At 38.9% G+C, this 22168-nt stretch overlaps 1 pseudogene; it reads right to left on the bottom strand.

Annotated features, from left to right (window-relative positions):
* Nucleotides 1–4231: 4231 nt before the first annotated feature.
* LOC101711543 (ubiquitin-conjugating enzyme E2 D3 pseudogene) lies at nt 4232–5642 on the bottom strand (annotated as a pseudogene).
* Between the last annotated feature and the right edge of the window lie 16526 nt (nt 5643–22168).

Genomic DNA, 22168 nt, shown 5'->3' with positions numbered 1-22168 from the left:
GAACTGGGTCTTGGTGGAAGGGAAGCAGTTCATGGGGGCTGCACATTCATGAATGAATTAATACTGGTCCCTAAAAGGAGCTTGGATCTCCTAGAGTTGGATCTCACTAGACAGTTGTAAAGCAAAGCCACCCCACATGCTTAGCCTCTTCTACACATAAACATTTTTCTTTTTCATTCTTCCACCTCCTGTCACAGACAAATGGGCCCTCATTCAAGACACTGGTTCCATGCTCTTTGGATATTCCAGCCACAGCAGAATCATGAGGCAAATAAACTTTTTAACTTATAAACTACCCAGCATCAGATATTTTATTATAGCAACAGAAAACAGCCTAATAGAAGAGTCTTGCCTTTCTATTAGGATTATCATGAGAATTAAATACACTATCCTATAGAAAGGATCTAGTACCATATGTAGCACCTTGAAAGGACTGGTAAAATGTGTTATTCTTAGGGGTTTCACTGTTGTTTCCATGCTTTTGTGTGTCCAGGCCAACTCTTAACTCCAATTTTCTACTTTGGGACTTAGATCTCCTTTTCTTCTCTACACCTCTTTCTCTCTTTTTTTCTTTTCCTCTCAAATTGATCCCAGCCCTGGGAGGACTCTGCTCACTGGCAGGTCTTCAATTATACAATTATACAAATTCCCCAGAAACAAGAATTTAGCCCACCTAATGTTTTCATTTATTAAACTTAATTTCAGGTGGATTTTTGCTGCACTGCCTACCAGTTTTTATCCAGAACTTGACTGTAGATGGGAGGCCCTGGGAGAGCCAATAAAGGATGGGGGACATGGGGCGGGGCTAGGGCCTGGGCTCTCAAAATTAGCCAGTTTTGCTGCATGGGTACATGGGTATGTCAGATCTCTGAAGTTCAGTTTCCTCAGCTATAAAATAGAGATTCTTACTTCTAACTTGCAGGGTTATGATAAGGTTTCCATGAGACAGTGGCTGGAAAGCCCATGTGTCTGGCACAGAATAGGCATGGATGGTGCCAGCATCCTTCCCTCCAGTAGCCTGCCATTGTCTCAAAGCACTGCCAAGCATCCTAAAAGAGCAAGGCTCCCTCCTTCCCATTCCCCTTTGACTCCCCCTCCCTCAACCCCTCCCTCCTTTATTTCTCTGAACCTGAGTCACTCTCAGGTTAGAGGCAGGAAGTGGGAAGACACAGGCCAGAGAGGCTGTCCTTAGGGACTTGGCCCACCTCAAAGTGGCCCTGCTCAGATGCCATTTGGTCAGGAGCCAGACATGCTGTTTAGAAAAACATATCCGTTCTGGACACCACCACCTCAGGGAAAATTCTATGAGTCTTCAAAAACAGTAGAAAAATGATTAATGAGAGAATAGGGCTTCTGAGAAACATTATAGGACCCAGATTGTTCAGGTTAAGGAAGTGACAGCTAGGCTGCTGAGAAGCCTTATTCAAAGAAGCAGAACCGAAGAAGACGGGGAAGGATGTGCTGTCCACTGGGAGGGGTGAATAGCAGGGCATTTGAAGGGTCTTCAAAGGTCCACTGAGGCAGGATCCTGAAGTAGGGGCTTGTTAGGGTTTATATAGAGAATGATGCCCAAAACTCTCATGCACTCAGAGGAGGGGCTTGTGGAAGGTGACTGGAGTATGGGGTGCTACACCTGACTTGCTGTTAGGAGCTAAGGCCTGTTTAAAGGTGGATTACTGGGGGAATTTAACTCAGTGTCACCATTCCTGCCTTGCAAGAGCAAGGTCCTGAGTTCGAAATCCAGTACCAAAAAAGAAGAAGAAGAAGAAGAGCCTCATAGGCTGGGGGTGTGGCTCAGTGGTAGGGCACTTGCGTAGCATGCACAATGCCCTGGGTTCAAGCCTTAGCACCTCAAAAGAAGCAACTGATGTTGCCTGACCCGTAATGGAAGGTAGGAATTACAGAGGGTGTGGCCTTGTCAAAGCCATCCACCACAGCGCTCCTCCTTGTTGTCATTGCCTGTTGCCCTGTCTGCCATTCTATTATGAACTCCTTGATGACATTTTACTCACCTCTTAGTGGCCCTTGGTGTCTACCACAGGGCTCTTGTGCTTGTTAGGGGCACGGGTGATGAAGAAATGAATGACTAATTTCTCAGAGTAGCAGAAGTGGAACCAAAGCAGTGTCCCATTGTAATTGATAGAGTGCTATTTATCTTCTCATATCGCCGTTTCATTTCAAGGAAGTTAAAGAAATAACCAAGAATGTAATTACAAGGCTGTGTTCAGATGTTTGGTGTCAAGAATATTCACTGTAGCATTGTTTATTATGGAGAACTGCCCCCTCAAAAACAAACACCAGCTGGGCATGATGGCGCACACCTGTAATCCCAGCACTGCAGAGGCTGAGGCAAGAGGATCTCCACAAGTTCAAGGCCAGCCTGAACTACATAGCAAGACTCTGTCTCAAAAACAAAACAAAACAAAACAAACAAAAGCAAACACCAATACTACTAATGTGTAAACTACCAGAGTATCCAAGATAAGAGATTAACTGAATTGGCTAAAGACATACAGTGGATATTCTGTAGTTATTAAAATGAAAATTGCTAACCAATATTAAATGACAGGAAAAAACAGCTACAATACTGTACACTATTTTTAAAAAGAAGGTTACAAAGCAGTGTATGTGTTTCATATTTTTACAAAGTAAATATACATATAGAAAATAACTGGAAGGATTGAGTCAGTTTTGAATGGGCATAAGGTTCAGATAAGTCAATTTTAAATTACTTAAACAAATAGTTACTTTTGAGTTTTGTATTTTTTATGAAAGATATCTGAGCTGGGCATGGTGAATGTCTGTAATCCCAACACTCTGGGAGGCTGAAGCAGGAGGATGGCAAGTTTGAGCCCCGCTTGGGCAACTTAGTAACTTACCAAGACCCTGTCTCAAAATGTAAATAAACAAAAAGGGGCTGGGGTGTAGCTCAGTACAAAGGTCCTGAGTTCAATCCCCAGTTCAAAAAACTGGTCATAAAATGGCCGCTCCAGCTCCGAACATCTCATCCACATTCAAAGTAGGAAGAACAAGTATGAGAAAATTTCAATTATGGCTAAATCTTTACTCAGAAAGCAGAAGCTTTCCTGAAAGTCCCCCACTAGGCTTCCCCAATTCTCACTGGCTGAGTCATGTACATATTCCCAGCTACAACTCTGGCTAGAGATACAGTACTAGAAATAGAAATTTTACAATTGACTTTTAAAAAATCTTTTTTTTTTCCTGGGTTCTAGCCACATTACCACTCAAACAAGCTCAGACATCTACCAGTGAAAAAGAAGGGGTAAGGGACATTGAGTGGGCAGCCAGCTGTTACCCTCTTTAGAGAGCACACAATGCTCCCCTTACTCCTGTTAGTCTTATTCTCAGGCTGCTTTACATGGTTAATAACCTGCTAGGCCCCTGAAAACACTTGACCTTTTGACACTTGGGTCAAGGTTAAAAAGTGGAAAAATATTGCTAATTATCTTCTCTTACTCATTGTTTCCTTCTTTCTTCCAGCAATTAAAAAAAATATTCCCAGGCTGGGGATTTAGCTCAGTGGCACGGTGCCTGCTTGGCAAGAGCAAAGTCCTGAGTTGAATCCTCAGTATCAGGAAGAAAAAAAGAAAGAAAGAAAAAAATTCCCACCGCAAGATGTAGTGGGGAATATGGCTACCCAGCTTGAAATCATATTTCTCAACTTTTCTCAAAGCTGGATGTGGCCATGTAACTAAGTACTCATCACAATGTGCTGCATACAAGAAATACATTTAATTCAAAAAGAGATTCACACACACTGAAAGTCAAAGGAGGGAAAACAATACTCCATGCGACAGAAACCTGGAAAAAATTAAGGGTAGCTATTGTATTTGCAGACAAAGTGGATTTCAAGCCAAGACTGATTAAGAGAGACAAAGAAAATCACTACATCATTAAAGGGAACAATCCAAAATGAAAAGATAACAATCATAAATATATATCCACCAAATATCAGCACACCCAACTACATAAAACAAGTATTAACAGACATGAAAAATCAAATAAGCACTAATACAATTGTAATAGAGGACCTCAACACCCCACTGTCACAATTAGACAAAAAATCAGCAATGAAATATCAGAATTGAACTAGACTTTTTTTTTTTTGGTTTATGCAACTTTACTGAAGAAAAATAAATCAATTACTACCAGAGCTATTAGTTGATCACTCATCCATTGACAACTTGCATCATTTACTTAGTGCTATATTAAACTGTTTTGGAAGATAGATTAACTAATAGCTCCAAGCCTCCTAACAATTTAAATGAAAATTACAAAATGTTTTGAGACCCTATTTTGTTATACAAAGGGTGTTTGAGTTCCAATTTCCATTCTCTGTAGAACAAGAACAGGTCATTCCTTTATTGACATGCATAAAATACATCACATTTTCTGTTCTGCTGATACTATAATTCAATACCAATTCTCCAGCCACATCAGTTATGAACATAAAGTATATCATGTAACCTCAAATCTCTAACAATGGAAGGCTTAGCAAGAATGGATGCTGCTAGAGTAATGCTGCTTCTTTGCCGTGACAACCGAGCATCCATCTCCCCCCCTCAGCTGGCTTCTTCAGCAGTTAGAGCTGTGAGGAATGGTTTAGTCTCATAACCAAGTTAGTGAAGACATTGGCCACATAATACACATGCTCCATTTTTTAAAAAAATTCTGAATCTTGGGCAACTATTCTCTTGTAACTACTTTACAGTTTCTAAAAGCAGTTATTGTCCAAAGCTGGAAGAGCTTAAGTCTTCTCAGATGAGCATGTGAATGAATGGAGGGAGGTAAACAAAAAATAAAATTAAGAAAGATGAGGTCTGGTAGGGGAACAGCCAGATAAGAAAATCAAAAAAGGAACAGTAATTTAAAGTTTATTCCAGCTATAATGAAGGTTATTCTGATTTTAAGGTAGCATCACATGGCATACTTCTGAGTCCATTCTCGAGATATTCTGTTGTACTTGTCTCTGTTTTATAGATCCGTGCAATCTCTGGCACTAGGGGGTCATCTGGGTTTGGATCACATAGCAGTGAACAAATGGATAACAGAACTTTAAAAATAGTTAAAGCAGGAGACCACTGTGATCTTAGGATATAGAGACAAATGCTGCCATTACTGTTAATATTTGGATGATAAATTCTTGTTGTAAATGCAACCTTAGGTGGTTTGAAAGCATAGTCTGCAGGAAAATGAATTGTCAAAAAGAATACACCACTTTGATGTGGGCTGTCATTAGGTCCCATAATTGTGGCTTGCCAGTGGAACATGTCATCCCCAACTGTGCCTGCAGAACATTGTGCTGGAGGGTCACGGGCCAAATCACTAAATTCCTTATTAATCCTCTTCAGCCCCATGGTCCGTGATGTCCCGGCCCTCGGTGTCCAAGTGTGCTCTGTCCCGCCGCGTCTGGATGGTCCTCGGCTCCAGCGGCTCAGACAGCCCTTGGACCAAGACTAAGCCGACCGGAGGTCGCGCCAGGCAGGTGAGGGCGGGGGCCGGGGGCGGGTCATGGGCCGAGGGAGGGCGGCGGCGGAAGAGCAGACTCAGAGAAGCATCGAGAACCGGAAGGAGACCCCGCGAGGTGAACTAGACTTTTGAACAAATGTGCTTAGTAGACACTCCACAACATTAGAATACATTCTTCTTAGCTGCACATGGGATGTTCTCCAAAATAGGCCACATACTAGCTCATAGAATATGCTTAAGTAAGTGCAATGCAAAAGAATTAAAATTATCCCATCCGTATTATCAGACCATAGTGCAGTGAAATTGGAAATCAATAACAAAAGAAACCACAAGAACTTCATAAACACATGGAAATGAAATAACACTCTTCTGAACAAGCATGGGTCATAGATGAAATTAAAGAAGAAATTAGTTTCTACAGGGCTGGGGATTTAGCTCAGTGGTTTCGCGGCCTGCTGCGCAAGTGCAAGGACCTGAGTTCAATCCCCGGTACCAAAAGGAAGAGAGAGAGAGAGAGAAATAAAAGGAATAAGATAGGAAAGGAAGAAGTTAAATTATCATTATTTGCAGATGACATGATATGCTACATAGAAGATCCCAAAAACTCCCCCAAAAGACTTCTAGATTTAATAACTAAACTCAGTAGCATAGCTGGATACAAAGTCAACACTCAAAAATCAATAGGATGCCTTTACACAAATATAACAAACTCACTGAAAGAGAAACTAAGGAAGCAACACCTTTCACAATATCATTATGAAAAATGAAATACCTAGGAATCAGTCTAACAAAGGAAGTAAAAGACATTTACATGGAAGACCATAGTACTCTTAAAAAGGAGATCAAAGAGAATATCAGAAAATGGAAATATATCCCTTGTTCTTGGGTAGGAAGAACTAATATAGTGAAAATGGCCATACTTCCAAAATTATTATACAGATTTAATGCAATCCTGATCAAAATACCAATATCTCACAGAATTAGAGAAAACAATCCTAAAATTCATTTGGAACCAGAAGAGACCTGAAATAGCAAAAGCAATTCTGAGCAACAAAGGAAAGCAGGAGGCATGACAATACCTGACTTGAAATTATACTACAAAGCTACTGTGATAAAAACAGCATGGTACTGGCAGAAAAAAAATGGACCAGAGAATCGATGGAACAGATTGGAAAATGCAGAAACAATTCCAAACACACTCACCCACCTTATCTTTGACAAAGGAGCCAAACAGCTTTGCTGGAAGAAAGATAACTTCTTTAATAAATGGTACTGGAAAAACTGGATTTCTACATGCAGAAGATTAAAACTAGACTCATATCTTTCAACATGCACTAAACTCAAATCAAAATGGATCATAGATGTAAATATTAAAACAGAAACACTAAATCTGAGGGAAGAGAGAATAGGTAGAATACTTGAAGACACTGGTGTAGGCAAAGACTTTGAACAAAACCCCAATCACACAGGAACTATCACAAAGAATCAACAACTGGAATCTCATTTATTAAAAAGCTTTTGCACAACAAAAGAAACCACCAAGAGAATGAAGAAACAACATACAGTGTGGGAAAAATTTTTGCCAGCTGCTCCTCAGACAAAGGACTACTATCTAAAATATATAAAAAACTCAAAAAAGTCGGACCCTCAAGTTTAAATACCCAATCCAAAATGGGCATCTGAAATGAACAGACACTTCTCGGATGAAGAAGTAGAAACACCAAATAAATATATGAAAAAATGTCCAATAGGACCAGGGATTTAGCTCAGTGGTTCCGCTGCCTGCCTCGCAAGCATAAGGTCCCAAATTTGATCCCTGGTACCAAAAAAAAAATTAATTAAATAAATAAACAAACAGAAACAGCTGTTCACATCTTTTAGCATTTCACTTTTGCTTAACTTATAAATTGCCATGTGTCAAAAATCATGGTTTTGTAATTGCCAAGGCATGATATGTCAGGTTTTTTGAATATAATTACTTTTTGAGGTAATTGTGACCATGAAACATCTTTTTAACATAAGGAGCTGTACATCATTTGAAATTACTCAAATGATGTCTTGATCTGAAGCATAAATCTCACTTAATGTTTTTAATAATATGGTGCCACTGTGGGGGGTTTTGGGGGAGAAAATTAAGTGCTGAATGGGGAAAATGGAATGGTCTACACTAAATAAACTGCATTGAAGGTTTTATTTACTGGAAATCCTTATTTTGGATAACAGAGTGGCTGCAAGTGGAAAACAATGCACAAAATGTATTTTGTTTAGTATTTTGTACCGGGCAGTTAACCACTGACTGATATCTTTGGTACTTGGAAGTATTGCATACAATTTTTGTTAGAAGGTGATTAGCTTTTGCCTTTATTTTACAGAGCTGAATATGATCAACTTTTAGTTGGGTTTCCTCTAAAGAGACCAGTTAATACATATAAACCACAGAAGCAGTACCAAACTTTTAAAATTAGTGTTTTTCTACTTAAAATATTATGTGGCTTATGAATTCTTAGGACATTTGTAAATTATGTTAAATTCTGATAAAGTTTCTGGTTTTTTTTGTAAACAAAAATGTTTTTTACAACTAAAACACTATTTCAGCTAAAAACAAAGTGCTAAGTATGCATTAATATTTGACAGAGACTTGTATAATTTGTGCAAATTATACTTGTTCTAAAAAGGTATAATGCCTATCGATAAATTATTTCTAAACCAACCTTTATCATATCCTTCTTTGGATTTTTTTTACTCTGATCTAATGATAAAACATCTATAAATTTTGATTTTCCAATGTAGTTAACTACGTTTATCTAAATACTTGATTCATGGCTTCTATTAAAATATAAACAGGTTCACAGCAAGTTCATTGGAAAGGACTGAACTGGAATAAAGTGTTGAGTTAGAGCTATTAAGCATCTTATCCTATTTAATATTAAGGTGAACTTAAAGAATTGAAATGGCTTTTGTTAATAAAGACTTCTGTTAACCATGAAAAAAAAAAAGAAATTAACCAATAACAAATGCTGGCAGGGCTGTGGGGAGAAAGGAATGCTTCTCCATTGTTGGTGAAAGTGTAGACTTCTGCAACCACTGTGGAAATCAGCGTGGAGCTTCCTCAAAAATCTAAAACTAGAGTGCTTGCTTCGGCATCACATATACTAAAACTAAAACTAGAGGTTTCATTCAACACAGATATTCTCTTTCTTTGTATTTCCCCAAAAGAATTAAAAGCATCATACCACAGCAATATATGCACACCCTTGTTTATAGCAGCACAGATAGTATTAGCTAAATCTTGGAAACAGCCCAAATGTTCATCAACTGACTAGTGGATAAAGCAGATGTGGGGTTTTTTATACAATGGAGTACTACTCTGCCATAAAGAAGGATGAGCTCGAGACATTTATAGCTAAATGGATACACATGGAGACCATAGTCTTAAGTGAGATAAATCAGACACACATGTTTAAATACCACATTGTTAGTTGGGCGCAGTGCCACATGCTTGTAATACCAGCACTTGGCAGGCAGAGACAGGAGGATCACCATGAGTTCAAGGCCAGCCTGAATTACATAGTAAGTTCAAGGCCAGCATGAACTACATAGTGAGACCCTGTCTCAAATACATACATACATACATACATACATACCACATTGTTTCTCTGGTGTGAGAAACCAAAAGTGGAAATAAGGACCAAAATGTATAATAGAGGGGCCGGGCATTTAGCTCAGTGGTTTTGCCGCCTGCTGCACAAGCGCAAGGACCCGAGTTCAATCCCTGGTACCAAAAAAAAAAAAAATGTATAATAGATATTAGGAGTAGAGAAGAAAATGTTCAAATGAGAAGGGCAACCAGGGAGGAGGGAGGGGGAAAGGAAAGAAGGATCAAGGAAAAAAAGAGACTAGAAGGAAAAATGGAAACAAAGGTTTCGTAAATAAGGAGGGGAAGAGCAGTCAAAGGGAGAAAATGGGAAAAAAAGAAGCAAGATATATCATGTACAGGTACAAATTCCCTATGATGAATGTTATCATTGTGTATATCTAAAACATACCAATAAAAGTTTTGCTTCAAAAAAATTTTTAAACTTACACCAACAAAAAATATTTAAAAGGATGTTGTAAAGACCCTGGGTTCAATCCTCAGTACCAAAAAAATAAAGAAAATCCTATATTTTGGGGTCTGGGAGCTCAAATGAGTAAAGAGATGAGTCAAACACTTAGGGAAAAATAGAATATGATTTTATAAAGACCTGTATAATTGGAGGAGGCAACTGAACTAGGCAGGACATTGATAGAATTTAGTCAGAAGTCCTGCTGGGCTCTGCTTTGGTCTGAAATGGGGTTAATGTGTTTGGCACTGAAGCAAAATGGAAAGACCAGGCTGGAACACAACATCACACCTATGGATGGCACAAGGCCCATGGTTAAGAAGCATCTGCGTGACTATGATTTAGAAGGAAATGTCACCAGCTAGCAGGACAGGTCCTTGTTTCAGTGATAGTGGAAAACTAAAGCACAAATTCACAGGAAAAATGTTCCAATTGAAAGTAACATAAAATAAAGGGGAGCACAGCTCTGCCAAAAAAACCAAACCAGTTCTTAACTAGGAAAGTGAGAACAAATAGGGAAAGCACTCCAGCATGAGTAGCTGGGGAGGGGACACACTCTGATGTAGGGGTTCAGACTAGTGACTCCATAAAAGCAAGAAACCAGTTTTTAAGGATTAGCTGAGGTGGGCCAGGGCCCCATCAATTATCACAGTCTTGGTTTTGTAGCTCAGGTTGAACCTCATGACTTCAGAGACAATTTAGTTACCATGGGAAGAATCCTCCTGGCTTGAAGGGTGATCTCAGTCATGTGAGGCCCTTCTGGAATCCAAGGTGACCACGGAGATTTCTAGGCACAGCTGAATATCCCTATAAATCTCTTATTTTGGTGTCCTTAGTCTTGAAGGGTAATGAGATAGGCTAGGTAAATTTAAGGCTAATAAATCTTGTTTTGCCAGCTTTTAGACAGACATTCCCTAACATGCCTATATGCAGAGCTGAGAAGGATTTGACCCAGAGTTTTACAAAAGGAAAGTCAAGCTTTGTTCTACTTTCAATTACCTGTTGGGCATTTGTAGCAAAAAAATCACTTTTAACTCTCTGACTGACTCAGAAGAAAACACAAATCATGCTTTTGCTGAGTAACAGGTTAAGGGCACAGGGGTTTGTTTGTCCTTCATCCCTATGGTTGTCTCTGAGTATATCATAACTAGGTTGGGAGGACCAATGAAAGGAACCCTGACTCACTCAACCAAAACAAAACCAAAAAGGGACTTATTACAAGGATACTGGGGAGACCAGTGACTCTAAGTAGAATCTCAACAGTGAAGACCAAGGAAAGAAGATCCACATACCATCTAGGAATTCCGCTTGCAGAAACATCTAGTTTCTCTGGGGCAGTTTTTAGTGGGCAAAACAATCACCTAAAGGGGTTGTTAAACACAGCTTGTGGGAGGCCTAACCCCAGAGTTTCTGATATAGTACATGTGGGATGGGGCTCCAGGCTTTGTATTTTTAACACATTCCCAGATGCTGTTGCTGCTGACCAGGCAACACATTATGAGAAGCTCTGTTCATGGGAAACACATCATATGAGGTAGGGCCTACTGCCTTCCATCCCCATCTTCATGGCTCCAAATTCCTCAGAAGATCTAGTTGACTCAGGATTGGGTCACTTCCATGGTCAGAGAAGTGGGGTCCTGTGCTTGGCAGCTCCATATCTCATGAAGTGGGGATGGGGAAAGTTTCCCAAAGGAAGGAACATTGGATATACACAACAAGATGCCCTTAGGATGGTGGTTGGATAAGCTAAATGTACCTCTCTTCAACTGGAGCAAGATCTGCTACAGAAACTTCTCCTCTCTGGGCAGAAAGTTCCAGAAGAAAGAATAGGAGAGGGCAAAATGAACTCTTACAGCTTATTATCTCTTCAAACTTCGTTCTGTTTTACTGACCAAGTGAGATGAGTCCTGCCCCCTAGAGGTCAGTGTCAATGCCACAGCTACTTTGGACTACAGAAGCCTGAAGGAGGCAGGAGACTGCATTGGGGTCCATTTTGACCAGTTAGGCCAGTACCCTGTACAACATGTCATTATGTATGTAGTGACTTTTCTCAACCTCAGAGAGACACTCACATATAGCTCTTAAAAAGCCTAAACATCTTTTTTTGCATCATATTTTATATACTCCTATGTAAGAGAGGAAAAACTTCCTTCAACCTTCACAGGTCCCATGGCCGATCTAAAACTTTATCTAATATTAAAACAGAATAACAGGAATAAAATTCATTTAATACTACAGTGTACATATAAATCTTCAGGAAGAAAATAAAGGCTTGAAGGAATTATTAGGCCCAAAAGCTTATACACATTTTTACACAACGAATAGTAAGTTATACGAATATAACAAGACAAAGGAGCTTGGGCTAGGGGCAGTAAATTGTGAGTCAGTGACTAGGAAATATATAGGGAAACTAATGGAAGAAAAGGCTTATTTTAGGAAGTTTGTATGGGTTTATTTCAGCTTTAATTCTACTCCCAAATAATAAGATTGTTCTTCTCTGCCTCATGTAATGAAGGCACCTTTTTCAGGAGGGACTTTTATGAAATACTTTTAGATGGAAAGAGGGGAAGCCAGAGAGCTTTTTCCTGAGTATACTGTTTCTCAAATGTCTTCAACTCAAAATAATTATTATGCCAAAGTGGCATATTCTGGGGTAGCATGTCCCAAACCCAGCACTCACCATGAATTTTTGGTTTTACTTTTATCTTCAATTTACCTTTTGATCAGCAGTTTTTGTTTTTAGGTTGTCTTTGGTTTTTTTTTTTTTTGCTTTTAAAAATACATTTTTATTTTTAAATGATGTAATAATTATGCATATTTATAGGGTACATTGTGACATTTTATTACATATATCTAGTGTATAATGATCAGATCAGGGTAATTGTCATATCTATCACATTAGACATTTATTATTTCTCTTTATTGAGAACACTCAAAATCCTAGTAGCTATTTTGAAATATTTAATCTATTGTGCTATACAACATTAGAAATTATTCCTCCTATCTCAGCACACCACTATACTCTTTATCCATCCTCTTTCCATTACCCTCCCCACACCTTTCCGAGGTTCCAGTAGCCGCCATTTCACTTCTACTTCTGTGAAATCAACCTTTCAGCTTCCATATGTGAGTGACAGCATGTGACATTGTACTCCTGTGCCTTATTTCACTTCACATAACTAGGTTACATTCCAGCCATGTTGCTGCAAATGGCCATACCACCCTGAATACACCCCGGATCTGTTCTATGTGCTTTTAAATTAGCTAAGTTTTGGGGTTTATAAGCAAGTTAGTTATTGGGACGAGGCAGTTACTAGAAATGAGTAAAGTGAATTGCCATTAGGACATTGCATGTTCACGGGGACGGGACTATATACACTTTTTGCAAAAGGCACTTTGGGAATGTGGGGCCAATATTGCCAGATCTTCTGTATTTTATAGAGAAGTTTAAAAAATCAAGATTTTTTAAAGTAACAACTGCATGTGGATTGTTAGACACCAGTTTGTAATCTCTTGGGGATTTTTGAAGTCACTGCCATTTATAGTATTTTATAAATTTATGGATAGAAAAGAAGGTGTCATTAATTTATCTAGGGACAGAGGATCATAAACATGATCATGACCACAGCATACATTCTGAATTAATAATTTCTCAATGGTGTTTTCAGGGGTCAGCTCAAGCTTCTGCATATATAAAGAGAAGACTAAGGAGATCTTTCTCCTGCCCATCCTTTTACTAAATCTACTCTCTCAAAAGTTACTTATAATCTTCTACTTACCAAAAACAACAGTTCTCTACCCATCTTACTGTTACTGTTGGGGACCACTTCACACTACTGATCAACTTCTAATTGAGTTACCTGTTTCTTTGGCCTCTTGGAAGTACTTTGCTTCTATTTTTGCTAATTTCTTCCTCACTGATTTTTCCCCCATCTTCTAAGAAGCATTTTCTAAAGTGCCTTCTTGGCCACCATTTTGTACTATTTTTTGTAAGTTTTTACCCAATTTATTTTTTCTATTTTCCTAACTTTATCTACTAATTTAAATAATCATTCTTAAAAGTTTTAACTTCAGCTCCTATTTTAAGATTAATCTCAGTCCTACAAACTGCCTGATTGTCCATTTCTTTTGTCCCAGTGGCATCTAAACCAGAAGCCTCTCTCCCTGTTTCCTCCTTCTGAAGCCACATCTTACCAAGGAAGCCTTGCTTTTCTTTTAGTGCTCAAGTTTCTGTTTAAACAAAGCACATGCCATAATGGAAGCTTAGCAGGTATACTTTTTAAATATAATCTTACTTTACTAACTAGAAAAAATTTATTCATATTTGAACAGTAAACCATTTACTTCAGCCATCCAGGCCTCTCTTTTTGTTTGTCAAGCAGTATTCTATAGAACATGAAACTATTTTCTTGAGTTCTAGTATTTCATTACTTACTTTTTGTCTAGTTAATCTACCTATTTGTGACAGTGGGGTATTGAGGTCCCCCACTATTATTGTATTAGTGCATATATGACTTTTCATATCTGTTAGTATTTATTTTATATACTTGGGCAAACTAGTGTTTGGTGCATAAATATTTATGATTGTCATCTCTGCCTCTTGGATTGTTCCCTTTACAAGGATGTAGTGTCCTTCTTTGTCTCTCTTAATCAGTGTTGGTTTGAAATCCACTTGATCTGCAAAGAGGATAGCTACTCCTGCTTTTTTTCGGGTTCCCGTCACATGGAGTATTGTTTCCCACCCTTTAACTTTCAGTCTATGAGTTTCTTTTTGAATTAAGTGTGTTTCTTTTTTTTTTTTATTAAGGTGTTTCTTGTATGCAGCATATTGTTGGATCTTGCTTCTTGACCCATTGGGGAATTGAGACCATTAACATTGATGGTTATAACTGATACGTATTGACTTATCATTGGTATAACTTTTTCTTTTTGTTGGATAATCCCCCTTTGCATTTAATTTCTTGTTGCATCTGATGAATTCATTCTGCTGGGCTTCCTGGGGTTGTGATCCTCATTGTCTTTTCCTAGGATATTGTCTAAAATTTTTTGGAGTTCTGCTTTGGTATTCATGAAGTTCCTAAGGTGCTCTTTGTCATGAAATTATCTTATTTCTTCATCAATTTTGTTTGTTTGGGGTTTTTTTGGGGGGGTTATTTTGGTATCGGGGATCAAACTCTGGACCTTGTGCTTGCAAGGCAGGCGGCAGAACCACTGAGCTAAATCCCCAGCCCCATCAATTTTGAAAGATAGTTGTGCAGGGTACATCAATCTGGGTTGGAGGCTGTTTTCCTTTAGGGCTTGGAATACATCACTCCAAGCTCTTCTTGCCTTGAGGGTTTGTGTTGAGAAGTCTGCTGTGATTCTGATGGGCTTTCCTTTGTATGTGATTTATTTCTTTTCTCTAACTGCTTGTAGAACTTTGTTCTTCTGTTGGGTTTCTGGAATTTTAACAATTATATGCCTATGTGTAGATTTTTTTTGATCAAGGCTATTTGGAGTCCTATATGCCTCACTTATCTATATGTCAAGTTCTTTTCCCCTGCTTGGGAAGTTTTCTGCCATTACTTCTGTGAAGAGTTTTTTTTATGTCATCTGCACTCTCTCCTGTTTCTTCATTGACTTCATTCAGTCTTATGTTATTCTTCTTTGCATCATCTAGCAGCTGCTGGATTGATTTCTCGTGGTTGTTACACCCAGTGAGAGAGAACCAACCAGAGACCGATATTAAATCCACACAGGAGTTTATTACCGGCTGGGACCCGAGCCGAGCATTGGATTCGAGCCTGACTGGGGGTTGACAAACATGTTTTATACACCTTTGAGGCCAACAGTTTCTAGGCCCCCCTATGGGATAGAACTAGTAAAGCAAGGAAAAGGTGCAGAAGCAGAAGGTCCTGCTGCTAGAACATTTGTAAAACAATAGTTGATTAATTGTTATTTCTAAAGAGACTTTCTAAGGGGAGGAGGTTTTTAAGCTTCCTCCTTCTGAGTTCATCTAAAGGGCAGGCAGGTGGGTCAAGCAGCAATATGGAGTCTGTCTTGCTAACTAGGGTCTTTCAGTGGTCCCTTACAATTTTAAAGCAATTTTTCTTTTCCTGGTCACTAATTGCAATCTTATCATCTATATCTGAAACTCTGTCCTCACATTGGCTCATTGTGCTGCATAGACTTTCAGTGGAGTTCTTAATCTGGAAATCTGTTTGCATCTGTTTTATGGATTCCGTTTGTTTCCTATGTTGGGATTCCATCATGTTCCTGACCTCCTCTCTAGATTTATTAATCATGTCTTGCACCATGAGCACAATCTCTGCTGTTATCTGAGAAATTATTTCTAATTTTGTTTTTTCCAGATCCTCTTTTGTTGTCAATTCAGGGAGTCCAGGTGGTTGAGTATCAGAGTGTTCCATCTCCTTTCCCTTTGGGGTTGCTGTAGGTGATCTGGAAGGCTGGTTTTGAGACTTGTTTATATGTGTCTTCTCATTTCGGGGGTGGGGGGAGTTGGGGGAGGGGGTTGTGCTGCTGGCGCCCAAGTGGGTCACCTCCTCTGCCCTGGGAGTGGTGCTGCAGCAGCCTGGAAGTCTCCTCTGGGTCTGCTTTTTTTTTTTAACCAGGGATCAAACTCAGGATTTTGAGCTTTCAAGGCAGGTGTGGTACCACTGAGCTAAATCCCCAGCCCTCAAGAATTTTCTTCTTGAGCCAGGGATTTAGCTCAGTGGTTCTAGCACCTGCCTCGAAAGCACAAGGTCCCGAGTTCAATCCCTGGTACCAAAAAAAAAAAAAAGAATTTTCTTCTTTAGAAAATTTTGTAGAGAAACAAACAAAGAAACACTTTGTTAGTCTAAAGTGAATAAGCCTATGGTTCCTTAAGTCTGGGTAGTCATCTATGAAATTTTCTTAAAATGGGATCCACTTGAGCTTATCAATCAGTATGATGATTTAACACTTCAACATGGAGTACCTTAAAATCTTTGTGTCAGTATTTACAGAGCAATGAATATAATACACCATGTTACTAGAATAAAGGACAAGAACAACATGATTATCTCAACAGACACATAGAAACATTTGACACAAATCAAACACCCTTTCATGATAAAAATGCTCAACAAACTAATCATAGAAAAGAAAATTTCTAATGTGAAATAGGAAGAAAAGATCCAAAGGGGAAGGGGAAGGGGAAGGGGAAGTGGGAGAGGTAGGGGAAAGGAAAGAAAGGAAAGGAATAAATATGAGAAAAGGTAAAAAACAGAAACAAACTCTGTAAATAGGGAGGGGGGTGGAGGGTTTGAAGGGAGGGAAGGGGAATGGGGAAAAAAATAAGAACCAAGATATATTGGGCCTGGGATTTAGCTCAGTGGTTCCAGCGCCTGCCTCAGAAGCACAAGGTCCAGAGTTCAATCCCTGGTGCCAAAATAAATAAATAAATGAAAAATAAGAACTAGGATATATCATGTAAAGGTACAAATTCCCAATGATGAATGTCATCATGTTGTATACCTAAAATGTACCAATAAACTTAATGTTTTTTTAAAAAGAAAAGAAAATTTCAATTTCTCACCCCTGCCAGCTAACATCATACTTACTGATAAGAGACTGAATACCTTCCCTTGAGACTGATTGCTAAGATGAATGGTTGCAAATCACATACAAAGGAAAGCCCATCAGAATCACAGCAGACTTCTCAATGCAAACCCTCAAGGCAAGAAGAGCTTGGAGTGCTGTATTTCAAGCCCTAAAGGAAAACAGCCTCCAACCCAGATTGATGTACCCTGCAAAACTATCTTTCAAAATTGATGGAGAAATAAGATGCTTTCATGATAAAGAGCACCTCAGGAACTTCATGAATACCAAACCGGCACTCCAAAAAATTTTAGACAATACCCTAGGAAAAGACAATGAGGATCACAACCCCAGGAAACCTAGCAGAATGAATCCATTGGGTGTGACAAATTAAACGCCAAGGGGGAGAATCCAACAAAAAGAAAAGTCATGACAAGGCTTTTAAAACTTTTGACTTCATCTCTCTAATGAGTGTATAATTCAATCTTATTATTGTACTTATTAGTATTTTTCTGATTCTAGAGTTGCACACCATTCCTTGTGCTATACTGGCTATTTATCATCTTCTTATGTCTACATTTTAATTGGGTTGTCTATTAATGAGCTCTAAGAATTCTTTATATATTCTGGTCATAGGTTATATGCATTATAAATATGGTCTGTTTAAGGACCACTTTTCATTTTAATGATGTCATTTAAAGTTTTAAATTTTAATGGAATCTCATCAATTTTTTTCTTTTATACATCATGGTTTTTGTATCCTAGGTAGTTCTTGCCTACCCTGGATTCATAAATATTTTCCCTTATAATTTCTTCTTAGAGTTTTATACTTTTAGGCTTTCTTATTTAGGTTCATAGATCCCTTCAAGTTATTTTCATGTATGGAAAAAAAGGGTTGAGGTTAATTTTTTATATATGGATACCAGGTGTTCTAGTGCCGTTTGCTGAAGACATTATCTCTTCCTCGGCTCTTGAATCAAGTTTATATTATATAAAATGCTAATGTTAAATAATCTTTCAAAACTCATTGGACCATATATGTGTGGTTCTATTTCTAGAATCTCTGTTTTATTCCAATGATCTATATGTCTTTCCTTACACCAACACTGCCTTGATTACTGTAGCTTTAGAAGAAGTCTTAAAATTGGGCGCTAAATGTCTTCCAACACTGTTTTTGTTTTTGTTTTTGGCTTTTCTGGGTCCTTTGTACTCCTACATAACTTTTAAATTTCAATATCCAGTTCTTCATTTATAGCAAGTATACACAGACCTGAATTTTTATATATACCTTGTGTTTTCTCATCCTGCTAAATTCAAGTACAAGTTCTAGGGGCTTCTAGAGATTTCTTAGTATTTTCTCTGTAGATGATCATTTCATCTACATAGAAAGATTTTGCTTCTGCCGTGCCAATCCTATCTTAGTTGTGTCATTTTATTGCCAGACTATTTTGGTTTAGACTTATGTTTCAAAGTCTAATGGACAGATGAAGAGTAGGCATATCTGCCCTTGTTCCCCACTTTAGGGAAAAAGCATTGTATCATCTCCATTCATAGAAGGAGTTTTTGTTGGAAGTATGGAGTACATGTCTTTGATCTGTTGAGAAGGTTCTGTTCTACTTCTAGTCTCCTGATAGCTTTTACCATGAACAGCTGTAGAATTTAGTCCACTACTCTTTCTCCAACTAGTGACAGGATCATATGGCTTTCTCCTTTCCTCTGTTAAAATGATGACTTTTGGGGGTGAATCTTCCAATGCTGAACCAACACTGCCATCCCTATAAGAAAACCACTTTCTACATACTGCCAGATCTGACTTCTAAGAGTTTGTCTTGTTAAACAAATTTCTATCTATGTTCATACTTTTTTCTTCTATTATCTTTATCCAGTTTTAGGATTAGCACAATGTTGAGTTCCTAAAATGAGGGGAGAAGTGTTCCTTCTTTTTTCTGCTTTAATTGTTGGATATAATTTATCAGTTAAAATGTTTATGAGCGTGCTATTGTCATATAGGTAGGTTTTCAAGCTAGGAATATACTTTCTTTAATGGGTGCTATTCAAATTTTATATTTCCTCCAGAGTTAGTTTCATTAATTTGTCTTCTAAGTTACTTCTTAGAAGTTGTCAAATTTATTTCAAAAAAGATTTTTGTAATATGCTTTCTATATCCTTTTAAATTCTGTAAAATCTGTGGTAATGTCTCCTAGATCTTAATATTGTAATTTTAAAAATGTATAACTGATATTGTGTAACAGAAAGAAAAGGTCTAAAAGAGCAAGGGAATTGGGAGGGGTAGGGGAAGGGAAAAAAGGGAAAGAAAAAAATATGAGAAGAGGAAAAAAATGGAAACAAGGTCTTTGCAAATAGGGAAGGGTGGAGGGGGTGAAGGGAGGGCAAGGGAAGGGGAAAAAAAATAAGAACCAACAGACTCATGTAATGGTACAAGATCCCAATGATGAATGTAACTGTATTGTATACCTAAAATGTACCAATAAAGTTAATGGGAAAAAAAAAACGTAAAAAAAAGAAGATGAATGGTTGCAGAGGCTAGGATTAATGGGGAAGGGGAAACAAGAAGTACAGGATAAGAGGCCTGGGGCTTCTTTTGATGCTTAAAAAAGGAAGAAAGGAGATCGCAAAGGCCAACAAGGCAGTGTACAAGCTCTGAAGAGATGGACAGAAGGTGGAGATGGGGCTGTAGGTGACCTCAAACAGGAGAAGAAATCTCTAGGCTCCAATGAGAGTGAGGATGAAGATGATGACTACCAGCAAAGATATGGAAGGGCTCGTCGGCATTGAGAACCCCAACCCGGTGCCACAGACAACCAAAAAGGTCATGCAACTGGATCTGGATGGGCCAAAAGAGCTTTCAAGGAGAGAATAAGAAATCCAGAAGCAGAAAGCAAAAGAACACTACAGGAAGATGCATTTAGCTGGGAAGACAGAGCAGGCCAAGGCTGACCCTGCCTTGCTAGCGATCTATCATTCGGAAACAACAGGAGGAGCCCGCGGGGAAGAAAGAAGAGGAGAGGAAAGCAAAAGATGACCTGACTTTGTCAGGAAAACAGTCACTCTCCCTGAATAAGTAAGGGACGCAGGTGGGAGGAGAGGCAGGGAACTGGGGCTGCCCGCAGGGCCCACCTCCGTTTAGTCTCCGCTCTGTGCCCTGGCATCTCAGCAGCAGCCCCTGGGGCCTAGACCCCCCATGGCCTGAGGCCGCCTCTTCATCTTGGCACAGAAAGTGTTCGGGGGAGTGGGGGTGGGGCAGCTGCTATCTGTTGAGACAGAAGATGCGGGTCAGCATTTCGTATGTAACCATTTGAATTTTTTTTTTGGTGTTTTTAGGATTCAGAACCCTGGTTGGAGGGAGGGGGTGCCTGAGAGGTGGGTCTGAAGAGTTCCCATTTGTCCAGTAGGTTGCACATTAGCCGGGGGTGGTGCCAGTGGCAGCTGCTGGCACATTTGCAACAACCAGCCCCAGTCTCTGCTGCCTGGATGCTTACTAGGAGAGGGTCCCATGGCTTCTCCCTCTAACTGATGCCTCCTCTCTGCCCTTCCCTGGCCCGTTCCCACACATCTGGCCAGGGCTAGTACTCATTTTTTTTTTTTTTTTGGTACCGGGGATTGAACTCAGGACCTTGTGTTTGCGAGGCAGGTGGCAGAACCACTGAGCTAAATCCCCGGTCCTCCTAGTACTCATTTTTAACTCAACCCATCAATCATTTAAAGAAACCTCAGTTTACTGTGCAGCACCCAGGCAAAACATGCTCCACAAATCAAACTTGTGTATTTGGCAGATTAAACTCGACATTATCATTTTTTTAAAGTTCTAAAATTAGATGGTGTTGATGGTTGCCCAACCTTGGATATACATGTACTAAAATGCATTGAACTGAATGCTTCAAAGGGTGAATTTTATGATATATGAATTATCTCAAATAAAACTACTATATAATACATACTCTTTATGTATTTATACACAAATATACACACAGACGGGCAATATATGTATAGTGTAGCTGGAAGAAAAAAATCCCATAAATCCCTGGAAACTTGTTTGGCAGAAGAGAGCTTTTTGTTATTCTGTTCTTTTTTGCTTACAAAAATAGGTAGGAAAGGGCCCAAGAATTTAATTTTGCTAAAGAAGACAAGCCTGTAATTTTCACATTTCTGGTCCTTTGTGATGCTAAAAAACAATGATGAATGTACCAGGCCTTTGTTTATAAGGGCACTACCATAAGTGTCTTGTGGGTTACCTTTAAGAGAAAAGCCTGGGATCTGGTAAAGAGAAGAAACTATTCCATATCAGAGAGTCCGAGAAGCTTAGGAGTAGACTGCTGGGAACAGGGCTAGGGTTAGGCGGGGCCAGAGAGGATAATAGCAAGCTGATTCCAAGGAGGGCCATACCAGAAAGAAATTCCTCTTGGTAGAAATGGCCCCTGAAATTTTAGGACAGTGACAATTTATACAGTCAGCCCTCTGTACTTGTCGGTTCCACATCCTTAGATTCAACCAACTGCAAATTGAAAATATTCAAATAAAAAATCCAGAAACTGTTGTTGACATCTACTTAGGCCTACTATTGGTACATCTGTATAGATCCTACAGAACAGACATAGACTTTTTTCTTGTTATTCCCTAAACAATGCAGTTAAACAACTATTTACATTAGCCCTTATACTGAATTAGTGAGTAATATAAGTAATCTAGAGGTGGTTTAAAGTATACAGGAGGATGTCCAAAGATTATATGCAAATACTAAGCCATTTTATTATATACAAGATTTGAGCATCTGCAGATTAATATCAGCCAGGTGTCCAGAACCCACATCCTGTGATACGGAGGATGACAGTGTAATTCCAAGTTGGTGCTTATATGATGCTGAACTTTCCCCTTTCTTCCCCCCATGGACCAGGCTGAGTGTTGGAGATACTTGGAGAAATGAAAGAATTGGGAATGTGCCTAGAAGGGACTGAGAAGGCCTACAAAAATAAATGGCAACAGAGGTACAAGTTTAA

This window comes from Heterocephalus glaber, unplaced genomic scaffold (genome assembly GCF_053883595.1).
Source record: "Heterocephalus glaber isolate CG9 unplaced genomic scaffold, H.glaber_assembly_v1.0 deba00001452, whole genome shotgun sequence".
Taxonomy (NCBI): domain Eukaryota; kingdom Metazoa; phylum Chordata; class Mammalia; order Rodentia; family Bathyergidae; genus Heterocephalus; species Heterocephalus glaber.
This window is presented reverse-complemented; position numbering and strand designations above follow the sequence as displayed.